The sequence below is a fragment of the Macaca fascicularis genome, chromosome 11 (assembly GCF_037993035.2).
Source record: "Macaca fascicularis isolate 582-1 chromosome 11, T2T-MFA8v1.1".
Taxonomy (NCBI): Eukaryota; Metazoa; Chordata; class Mammalia; order Primates; family Cercopithecidae; genus Macaca; species Macaca fascicularis.
In genome coordinates this window covers 128,685,770-128,697,808 of record NC_088385.1, presented here as the reverse complement: position 1 = coordinate 128,697,808, position 12,039 = coordinate 128,685,770, and the positions used below count along the sequence as shown (strand labels likewise).

Sequence of the window (12,039 nt, the reverse complement as noted above, 5' to 3'; positions counted from 1 at the left end):
CCTGTGGTCTTAGCTACTGGGGAAGCTAAGGCAGGAGGATCCCTTGAGCCTAGGAGTTTGAGGCTGCAGTGAGCTGTGATTGCACCAGTGCACTCCAGCCTGGGTGAGAGAGGGAGACCCCCATCTCTAAAAATAAAAAGAAACAAGTGAATGATTCAAAACAAAAAGAACGGGCCAAAGGAAACAATATATATAAAAACTTGGCCAGCACATGGTGGCTCACACTTGGGATCCCAGCACTTTGGGAGGCCGAGGCAGGTGGTCAGGAGTTTGGGACCAGCCTGGCTAACGTGGCAAAACCCTGTGTCTACTAAAAAATACAAAAATTAACCGGGTGTGGTGGCGTGCAGCTGTGATGCCAACTATTCGGGAGGCTGAAGCAGAAGAATCCCTTGAACTCAGGAGGCGGGGATTGCAGTGAGCCAAGATTGTGCTACCGCACTCCAGGGTGGGTGGGCAATACAGTGAGACTCTGTCTCAAAAAAAAAAAAAAAAAAAAAAAGGCCGGGTGCAGTGGCTCATGCCTATAATCCCAGCACTTTGGGAGGCCGAGGCAGGTGGTTCACGAGGTCAGGGGTTCAAGACCAGCCTGGCCAAGATGGTGAAACCTCATCTCTACCAAAAATACAAAAATTGGCTGGGCGTACTGGCGGGCACCTGTAATCCCAGCTACTCAGGAGACTGAGGCAGGAGAATCACTTGAACCCGGGAGGCAGAGGTTGCAGTGAGCCGAGATCGCGCCACTGCACTCCAACCTGGGTGACAGAGCAAGACTCCGTCTCAAAAACAAACAAACAAACAAATAAACAAAAAACCTGCAATGGTACAATAAGCGATAAATACAAAAATAAGGATAGTGGTACTTTCAGGGGGTTAGGAGGAAGAGACCGGGATGGGTCCATGGAGAATTTCAAAGAGTCACTGGGATTGCTGGACTTCTGTTGCTGCTGTTTTGACATGGAATGCCTCAGCCTCATGAATGTGCTTGTCATTCTTGCGCAAGAGCCACGCTAAAGTGCTTTGTGTGGTTCCAATTTCAGTATATGTGCTGCCAAAGTGAATACTGCTGCTTTTCTTTAATTGTGATAAAATATACGTAACATATAAATTTATAACTTTTTTTTTTTTTTTTGAGACGGAGTCTCGCTCTGTCGCCCAGGCTGGAGTGCAGTGGCCGGATCTCGGCTCACTGCAAGCTCCGCCTCCCGGGTTCACGCCATTCTCCTGCCTTAGCCTCCTGAGTAGCTGGGACTACAGACGCCCGCCACCTCGCCCGGCTAGTTTTTTGTATTTTTTAGTAGAGACGGGGTTTCACCGTGTTAGCTAGGATGGTCTCGATCTCCTGACCTCGTGATCCGCCCGTCTCGGCCTCCCAAAGTGCTGGGATTACAGGCTTGAGCCACCGCGCCCGGCCTATAAATTTATAATTTTAACAGTTGTTAAGTGTACAGCTCCATGGCATTAAGCATACTCACACTGTTGTACAACCATCACCACCATCCACGTCTAGAACTTTTTCATCCTCTCAAACGAAAACTCTGTCCCCATTAAATCTAACTCCCCAAAATATCCCCCTGCATCCAGCCCCTGGCCACCATCATTATATCTATTTTATTTTCTTTCTCTCTTTTCCTTTGTTTTTGTTTTTTTGAGATAGAGTTTCACTCTGTCGCCCAGGCTGAAGTGCAGTGGCTCAATCTCGGTTCACTGCAACCTCTGCCTCCCAAATTCAAGTGATTTGTCTGTCTCACCCTCCCAAGTAGCTGGGATTACAGCCACGCACCACCATGCCTGACTCATTTTTTTTTTTTTTTTTTTGAGATGGAGTTTCGCTCTTGTTGCCCAGGCTGGAGTGTAACGGCACGATCTTGGCTCACCGCAACCTCCGCCTCCCGGGTTCAAGCAGTTGACTACCTCAACCCTCCCGGTAGCTGGGATTACAGGCATGCGCCACCACGCCCAGTTAATTTTGTATTTTTAGTAGAGATGGGGTTTCTCCATGTTGGTCAGTCTGGTCTCAAACTCCTGACCTCAGATGATCCACCCGCCTTGGCCTCCCCAAGTGCTGGGATTACAGGAGTGAGCCACCATGCCCAACCCTTGGGCCCACCATTCTGTTTTCTGTCTTCATGAATTGAAATACTCTAGGTACTTCATATTAATGGAATCATACCATATTTGTCCATTCATGTCTGGCTTATTTCACTTAACATAATGTCTTCAAGGTTTATCTTGTTGAAGCATGTGTCAGAATTTCCTTTGTTTTAAAGTCTGAATCACATTCCATATTATATTATATTCCATATATCGTGTTTTTCCATTTATCTACGCATGGACTTTTGGGTCATTTCCACCTTTGTGGCTGTTGTCAATAGCACTGCTATGAAACTGTTAATGTTTTCTCTCTTAAGTCGATAGTAATAATAGTGTGTGTGTGTGTGTGTATATATATATATATATATATATATTTTTTTTTTTTTTTTTTTTTTTTCTTTGAGATGGAGTCTCCCTCTGTCAGCCAGGCTGGAGTGCAGTGGTGTGATCTTGGTTCACTGCAACCTCCGCCTCCTGGGTTCAAGTGATTCTCCTGCCTCAGCCTCCCAAGTAGCTGAGACTGCAGGTGCGTGCCACCATGCCTGGCTAAGTTTTGTATTTTTAGTAGAGACGAGGTTTCACCATATTGGCCAGGATGGTCTCAATCTCCTGACCTTGTGATCTGCCTGCCTTGGCATCCCAAAGTGCTGGGATTACAAGCATGAACTACCGTGCCCGGCCCCTATATTATTATTTTTTAAACCATACATATAAGTTTATTTCCTATTTTTAAGCTCAGAACCACATAATGTTATTTATTTTCACACTTTCCCAGAGTGGAACAGTCTTTATTACTTTGCTTGGCAGTAAGTAACTCCAGAAAGTAATCTAATGACTCAGTTTTACTATGGCAAATATTATTAGCCATTTTCTTGCCAAAATAATCAATACATTATTAAAGTTCATCTTGTAAATGTTCTAAACTAACTGATGATAAGGCCACAATAAAAGGTAATGTAGAGTCAGACGCAGTGACTCCTGACTGTAATCCCAGCACTTTGGGGAGGTAGGTGGATCACTTGAGACAGGAGTTTGAGACCAGCCTGGGCAACATAGTGAGACCCCCATCTCTATAACACATTTAAAAATTAGCTGGGTGTGGTGGTGTCCACCTATAGTCTCAGCTACTCAAGTGGCTGAGACAAGAGGATTGCTTAAGCCCAGGAGGTTGAGGCTGCAGTGAGCTATGATTGCACTACTGCACTCCAGCTTAGGCAACACAGCAAGATCCCATCTCCCCCACAAAAAAAGGAGGCCAGGCAAGGTGGCTCAAGCCTATAATGCCAGCAGTTTGGGAGGCTGACGTAGGCATATCTCTTGAGCCTAGGAGTTAGAGACCAGCCTGGACAACATGGAGAAACCTTGCCTCTACAAAAAACACAAAAAAATTAGCCAGGTGTGGTGGTGCATGCCTATCGTCCCAGCTACTCTGAGGCTTGAACCAGGGAGGTGGAGGTTGCCGTGACCCAAGATGGTGTCATTGCACTCCAGTCTAGGCGAGAGAGGGAGACTCCATCTCAAAAACAAACAAACAAACAAACAAATAAAACCTGCAGAATATATTTTACCACAGTTAAAAAGAAGGAGGGGAGGAAAGTGTTGGATCATGCAAAGCTTTGTGACTCTAGTGAAGATTTGAGTCTTCAATGATTTCTATGCATTGTCTTGGTATTTGCAAAATTAGATCCTGGATTACCTCTATAATTTTTCAAAATTGACTTGCCAATATAGGAGTCCAGGCAAGGGGTTAAGAAGTCAAGGAGGAGGAGGGTCAAATCTTTCATTTCATAGCTGGAAACGTCAGGCCAAATCTGAGGGAGGGCACCTGTCAGAAGCGCAGGCCCGCTGCCAGAGCTCCAGGGTTAGAACCCAGCTGCTGCCCTCTTGCCTGGTGTATGAAGGAAGGAACAACTGCGGTGGGGGAAGTGGCCGTAATCAGACAGCAGGCACTGATTGAGCGGGAGCTGCAGGCAAAGTCCTCCATGGGTGCCTGGGGATGGACAGGCAGGTGAGCTAGGGGCCAGCCTGGCCTCACCTTCAAAGAGCTGGTTCCCAGGTGAGAAGATATGGCCCCGAGAAAGGTACCTGGCAGTACAGGTGATAAGGGGCCCTCTGCACTCTAAACACACCCACCTTCTAGCCTTATCTTTGTGTGTTAGAGTTATTTATTTACAGGCCATGTTAGCAACAAGACTGGGGACTCCTTGAGGGTGTTCATTCATTCAGGCATTTATTGAACTACTGTGTACCCAGGCACTGATTGGGACAGCTGTATACAGTAGCTGCTTGATAAACATACCCCGCACTGAATGACAAACTCAGAGCTTAGCATTTCATAGGCACTCCATAAATGCTGCTTGGATTGAATAAATAATGCATGAATAAATTACAGGCATCAGGCCTGGCACACAGCAGGTGTTTAATACATGTTGAATGCATGAAGGAAGGACTAGCACAAGGTCTGGTACACAGGAAATACATGTTGCGAGAACCTACCTTTTTTTTTTTTTGAGATGGAGTCTTTCTCTGTTGCCCAGGCTGGATTGCAGTGGTGCGATCTCAGGTTCAAGTAATTCTCCTGCCTCAGCTTCCCAGGTAGCTGGAATTACAGGCACATGCCACCATGCCGAGCTAATTTTTGTATTTTTAGTAGACATGGGTTTCACCATGTTGTCTGGGCTGATCTTGAACTCCTGACCTCAAGTGATCCACCCGCCTTGGCCAAGCGCTGGGAATATAGGCATTAGCCACTGTGCCCAGCCTTTTTCTTTTTTTTTTTTGGAGACAGGGTCTCACTCTGTTGCCCAGGCTGGAGTGCAGTGGTGCAATCATGGCTCACTGCAGCCTTGACCTTCTGGGCACAAGTGATCCTCCCGCCTTAGCCTCCAGAGAAACTGGTACCACAGGAGTGCACCACCACACCCAGCTAATTTTTTTCTTTTTTCTTCTTTTTTTTTGAGATGGAGTTTTGCTCTTGTCGCCCAGGCTGGAGTGCAATGGTACAATCTTGGCTCACTGCAACCTCTGCCTCCCAGGTTCAAGGGATTCTCCTGCCTTAGCCTCCTGAGTAGCTGGGATTACAGGTACACGCCACCATGCCCAGCACATTTTTTTTTTTTTAAGACGGAGTCTCGCTCTGTGGCCCCCCGGGCTGGAGTGCAGTGGCCGGATCTCAGCTCACTGTAAGCTCCGCCTCCCGGGTTCACGCCATTCTCCTGCCTCAGCCTCCTGTGTAGCTGGGACTACAGGCGCCCGCCATCTCGCCCGGCTAGTTTTTTGTATTTTTTAGTAGAGACGGGGTTTCACCGTGTTAGTCAGGATGGTCTTGATCTCCTGACCTCGTGATCCGCCCGTCTCGGCCTCTCAAACTGCTGGGATTACAGGCTTGAGCCACCGCGCCCGGCCTGCCCAGCACATTTTTGTATTTTTAGTAGAGTTGGGGTTTCGCCATGTTGGCCAGGCTGGTCTCGAACTCCTGACTTCAGGTGATCCACCTGCCTCGGCCTCCCAAAGTTCTGGGGTAACAGGCATGAGCCACCGCGCCCAGTCTTTTAAATTTTTTTTGTAGAGACAGAGTCTCACTAAGTTGCCCAGGCTAGTCTCAAACTCCTGGGCTAAAGTGATTCTCCTGTCTTGGCCTCCAAAAGTGCTGGCATTGCAAATGTGAGCTACCACACCAAGCCTGAACCTGCCTTTTTGTTTTGAGACAAAGTCTTGCTCTATCACCCAGGCTGGAGTGCAGTAGTGCAATCCTGGTTCACTGCAAGATCCGCCTCCCAGGTTCAAGCAGTTCTCCCGATCAGTTTCCCAAGTAGCTGGAATTACAGGAGCCTGCCACCATGCCCGGCTAATTTTCGTATTTTTAGTAGAGATGGGGTCTCACCGTGTTGGCCAGGCTGGTCTTGAACTCCTGACCTCAGGTGATCCGCCTGCCTTGGCCTCCCAAAGTGCTGGGATTACAGGGATGAGCCACTGCGCCCAGCCTGTTTCCAGTGTTTTGTGATGACCTACAATGCTGCTGGGGCCATCATCCTTGTCCATACTTACCCGGTGCACTCCTGCATTTCTGTCAACAATGTCCTCAGATGTGGAGTGGCTGCATCATAGGTTACACACGCCTTCAGCTTTACTAGACATTGCCCAGCTAGTTCCCAAAGTGTCTACTAATTTTTGCAGCTTATTTCTCCCCCATTCGCACCCTCAGCTCACTCTGCTTGGGTCCTATGGGCCTTCTTTTGGGTCCTTCAGCACATGTGCGCCTCAATCACAAGGCCTTTCCATCTGCCATTTCGTCTGCTGAGAGCACTTCCCCAACACTCAGCCTAGCAAAGACCTTTTCTTCAGAACTCAGCTCTAGGCATCACTCCCTCCTCAATCCCAGACCAGGTCAACCCTCCCTCCCTCCATATTATGGAACTCATAGCACCACATATGTCTCCTTTGTGATATTTATCAACTGCGGAGTTTCCTCTCTGTCTGTGCAACTCTCCGAACAAAGTCTGTCTCCCCTGCTAAGCTGTAAGTTCCCATGTTTGTTTAAGCTCACTGCCCTTTCTCCAACACCCAACAGCATGCCTGGCACATGTTAGGCAATGGGTGTTATTACTCTAATAGCTATTCTGTATTCTAACTCATATTTGAGTTCAGTATGTAACTTTTCCAGCATGTTTTCACATTAATTAGCATCCTCTGGGGCCAGGATCATGACAATGTAGACACAGCCCCTTCCCTTAAGAAGTTCACAGATTTAGGTCAATAAATGTTAACTGGACTCACTGACCCGTGACATATTTTCAGTGCTTAGCAACTGTTTCATCGACTCAGAGGTCCCCTTCGTCTAAGTATTACTATAATGAACAGTGTGGGCCAGTGTTTACTGAGCACTTATTATGTACCAGACACTCAGCTAAGTGCTTTTCATTTACCATCTCCTGCCTGCTGACATCCTTCCCAGGAGGTCCTATATCACCTCCATTTGACAGATGAGGAGACTGAGCCTCAGGAAGGTGAATTCATTCATCTGTTCCAGGTCACACAGCTGGTACATGATATAGACGGGATTTCTCAGCCAGAGTTCCTAACCTGTACCTCCTATTACGATGCTGCATTTTCCCTGCCCCAATTACACTGCTCTCTTTTTATTTATTTATTTATTTTTTATTTTTGAGATGGAGTCTGGCTCTGTCACCCTGGCTGGAGGGCAGTGGCCAGATTTTGGCTTATTGCAATCTCTGCCTCCCAAGTTCAAGTGATTCTCCTGCTTCAGCCTCCCAAGCAGCTGGGACTATATGCGTGTGCCACCATACCCAGCTAATGTTTGTATTTTTAGTAGAGATGGGGTTTTTCACCATGTTGGCCAGGCTGATCTCGAACTCCTGACCTCAGGTGATCCGCCCACCTCGGCCTCCCAAAGTGCTGGGATTACAGGTGTGAGCCACTGTGCCCATCTTAAATTAAATTACACTGCTTTCTGTTGGGAGTCCAGAGACTAAGTTTGATACCTACCATTACTGGGCACCCCAGTACTAACCATTTTACATCCATCTATTCATTTAATTCAAATAGTTACTGAACCCACCATGAACCAAGTTCTGTTCCGGGGCTGGAGACATGGCGGTAAACAAAACAAACATCCTAGTGGGAGGAGTAAAAACTAAAGAAACTCAGTTAAGTAGAATACAAAATATGGGCTGTTCACAGTGGTTCATGCCTATTATCCCCGCACTTTGGGAGCCAGAGAGGGAGGATTGCTTGAGGTCAGGAGTTCGAGACCAGCCTGGGCAACATAGTGAGACCCTGTCTCTACAAAATAAAAACAAACAAACAAAAACAAAAACTTGGGCCGGGCGTGGTGGCTCATGCCTGTAATCCCAGCACTTTGGGAGGCTGAGGCAGGTGGATCACCCGAGGTCAGGAGTTCGAGACCAACCTGGCCAACATGGTGAAACCCCATCTCTACTAAAAAAACAAAAATTAGCCGGGCATGGTGGTGGGCGCCTGTAAGCCCAGCTACTCAGGAGGCTGAGGCAGGAAAATTGCTTGAACCCGGGAGGCGGAGGTTGCAGTAATCCGAAGATTATGCCATTTCACTCCAGCAGCCTGGGCGACAGAGCTAGACTCTGACACACACACACACACACACACACACACACACACACACACACACACACACAACCCCATAAAACCAAAAATTAGCCAGCTGTGGTGGTGGGCGCCTGTAATCCCAGCTACTTGGGAGGCTGAGGCAGGAGAATCGCTTGAACCCAGAGGTTGCAGTGAGCCAAGATCAGGTAATGACCTGATCTCCAGCCTGGGGGACAAAAGCAAAACTCTGTTTCAAAAACAAACCAAAAAACTGGCTGGGTGTGGTGATGCATGCCTGTAGTCCCAGGTAATCGGGAGACTGAGGCGGGAGGATCACTTGAACCCAGGAGTAGGACGTGGCAGTGAGCTGTGATTGTGCCACTGCCCTCCGGCAGCCTGGGTGACAGAGACCCTGTCTGAATATATTAGGTTGGTGCAAAAGTAATTGCAGTTTTTGCCACTGAAAGTAATGCCATTGAAGGTAATGGCAAAAACAGCAATTAATTTTGCGCCAAACTAACAGATCTATAGATACGTAGATAATATGATCGATGGTGATCAGTGATATTCACGTCTGTAATCCCAGCACTTTGGGAGGCCGAGGTGGGCAGATCACTTGAGGCCAGGAGTTCGAGATCAGCCTGGCCAACATGGTAAAACCCCACTTCTACTAAAAATACAAAAAAATTTAGCCAGGCGTGGTGGCGTGCGTCTGCGGTCCCAGCTATGCGGGAAGCTGAGGTGGGAGGATCCCTTGAACCCAGGAGGCAGAGGTTGCAGTGAGTCGAGATCACGGCATTGCACTCCAGCCTGGGCGACAGAGTGAGAACCTGTCTCCAAAAACAAACAAACAAACAAACAAAGAAAAGGAACAAGGAAAATAAGATGGTAAGTGTGGTCTCCAAGGTCTTGTTCTTCCTATGTCCATTATTTTTCCCATTATACAAGTGAGGAGGAGGTTCAGAGAGGTGGAGTAACTCGTAAAGGGATTCACAGTGCGCAGGCTGAGACGTCAGTGTCCTGGAAGGACTCATCCTGCAATCACTCTTGGCTGTGTTCCTACCCAGTGCCTAGGATGGAGGTGAAGACAAAAAGAGCATCGGACTTTCTCCCAAGAGCTTGAGACCTGGCAAGCGGGTAGGTCAATCCCTGTGAGCAGAGGACTCCCAAAGCCCCTGCAAAGCATCCATGAGGTGCCCAGGGCAGACACTGAGAAATCACGGTGGGAGAAGCAGATGCAGAGGCTGGAGTTGAAGCTCAGGCTGATGAATCGATTCCAGAGATCAGAAGCAGAAAGCAAAGTCCCCCTAGGATCTTCTGGGACTATTGGTGGCTCCCAGACCCACCAGTCCTGGCTCTACTCCCCTTCAGCCCTCTTGTCTCCAGCCTTTAGGCCTTCAGACAGGGAGACCCAATGACGCTAGTTACCTAATAATTAGCCACAGCCTAGCACGGAGGAAGCTGCTGTCACACACGAACAGCGGCCCCCTCCTCCACCTGACATCATGAGCTTGGGGTACCTCCCAGACTGCTGGGTCGTGGCGGTGGAGGATGTAGGGTACCTGTTTTTAGGCCTCAGCTGTGGGCGATGATGGCTCGTCCCCATGACTCAGTTTCTGTGCAACAGGTCTCATGAACAAGGGTGGCAGCGTGGAAGAGTGGGTAAGGGTCTGGACTTCGGAGCTAGAAAGGAGCTAGCAAGGCACACCAACCAACATATTTTTTATACCTCTAAGAAACTTGGTATCTTCTTTTTTTTTTTTTTTTTTTTTTTGGAGACGGAGTCTTGCCTCTGTCACCCAGGCTGGAGTGCAGTGGCGTGATCTCGGCTCACTGCACCTCTGTCTCTTGGGTTCAAGCAATTCTGCTTCAGCCTTCGGAGTAGCTGGAACTACGCCTGGCTAATTTCTTGTGTTTTAGCAGAGACGGGGTTTCACCATGTTACTGAGGCTGGTCTCAAACTCCTGAGTTCAGGCAATCTGCCCGCCTCGGCCTCCCAAAGTGCTAGGATTACAGGTGTGAGCCAGTGCGCCAGGACCTTTTTTTTTTTTGAGACACAGTTTCACTCTGTCACCCAGGCTGGAGTACAGCGGCGCCATCTTGGCTTGCTGCAACCTCCACCTTCTGGGTTCAAGCAATTCTCCTGCTTCGGCTTCCTGAGTAGCTGGGACTACAGGTGCCCACCACAACGTCCAGCTAATTTTTGTATTTTTAGTAGAGGTAGGGTTTCACCATGTTGGCAAGGCTGGTCTCAAACTCCTGACTTCAGGTGATCTGCCTGCCTTGGCCTCCCGAAGTGCTGGGATTAAAGGCATGAGCCACCACACCTAGCCGGTATCTTGTTCAAAGAGGTACACTTTTTTTTTTTTTTTTTGAGACAGAGTCTCGCTCTGCCGCCCAGGCTGGAGTGCAGTGGCGTGATCTTGGCTCACTGCAAGCTCCGCCTCCCGGGTTCACGCCATTCTCCTGCCTCAGCCTCCCGAGTAGCTGGGACTACAGGCGCCCGCCACCTCGCCCGGCTAGTTTTTTTTTGTATTTTTTAGTAGAGACGGGGTTTCACCGTGTCAGCCAGGATGGTCTCGATCTCCTGACCTCGTCATCCGCCCGTCTCGGCCTCCCAAAGTGCTGGGATTACAGGCTTGAGCCACCGCGCCCGGCCCAAAGAGGTACACTTTAAGGATTAGTTGATCAAGCTGAAAATATACATAGTTTTGGAGGTTGAGGAATTCATTCATTCATTCAACAAACATTTGTTGAGTATGTTTTATAAGCTGGGTCCTAGGACCTGAAAATAAACAGTGAAGAGGACGGACAAAGTTAAGTCTCGTTAGAGACTTCTTTTTTTTTTTTTTTTAATAGAGACAGGGCCTAATTATGTTGCCTAGCCTGGTCTCAAACTTCCGGGCTCTCAAGTGAGCCTCCTGCCTTGGCCTCCCATAGTGCTGGGATTAGACGGGGACTTTTCCTTTTACTAAGTGAGTGGTGTTAGACTGTGGACCCGTGAGTATTCTATTACAGTTGTGAGAAGTGTTCTGAATGAGAAAGAATTTTGTGTGTTCACCTGCTCTCAATCTGTAAGGGAGCCATCTCAGAATTTTGTCTCTTCAGACTGGGGATAAGAGCCAACATCTTCATCTCAGAGCATCTCAGCCTCACCAGGGGGATCGTCCTACTCTCTGCCATGAATAGGTGCCGCGGGATGAAGAGTAGGGTTTCCTACCAAGGCTGCTGTGTTTTGTTTTTGTTTTGTAGAGATGGGGTTTCACCATGTTGCCCAGGCTGGTCTCTAACTCTGGGTTCAAGGGATCCACCCGCCTTGACCTCCCAAAATGTACAGGTATGAGCCACAACGCCTGCCTAAGGTTGCTTTGGTGTGAATCAAGGAGGCACTCAATAAATAGTTGTGGGATTAATGAATGTCATTTCACGGAGGGTTAAAAGCCACAGACACCATCTGTAAAGGTTATCCAGGAAAAGAGAAAATTTCAGCAGTTATTCCGAGATTTCCAGAAGGGTGAGTAGTTTTGGGACTTGGGGAGGAGGAATTGGGGTGCTGGGTTTCCATTCAACAACTATGTTTTCCAGCCTGGCCAACACGGCAAAACCCCGTCTCTACTAAAAATACAAATATTAGCTGGGTGTGGTGGCAGGTGCCTGTAATCCCAGTTACTTGGGAGGCTGAGGCAGGAAGATCGCTTGAACCCCAGAGGCAAGGCAGAGGTTGCAGTGAGCCGAGATTGCGCCACTGCACTCCATCCTGGGCGACAGAGTGAGACTCTGTCTCAAAAACAACAACAACAACAACAACAACAAACCCACAAGTAATTTTAGAGGACATGCAGGCATTTTGCTAGAGCAACA

At 48.2% G+C, this 12,039-nt stretch overlaps 1 long non-coding RNA gene and 1 other non-coding gene across 2 annotated transcripts; one reads left to right on the top strand and one right to left on the bottom strand.

Moving 5' to 3' along the window:
• Positions 1 to 957: 957 nt before the first annotated feature.
• LOC123567756 (U6 spliceosomal RNA) lies at positions 958 to 1,064 on the bottom strand. Its single transcript, XR_006690859.1, has one exon. It is a non-coding gene; the product is annotated as a U6 spliceosomal RNA (small nuclear RNA).
• An 8,858-nt stretch (positions 1,065 to 9,922) lies between these two features.
• On the top strand, positions 9,923 to 10,965 carry LOC141408120 (uncharacterized). Its single transcript, XR_012420786.1, has 2 exons — positions 9,923 to 10,529; positions 10,845 to 10,965. It is a non-coding gene; the product is annotated as an uncharacterized lncRNA (long non-coding RNA).
• The last annotated feature ends 1,074 nt before the right edge of the window (positions 10,966 to 12,039 follow it).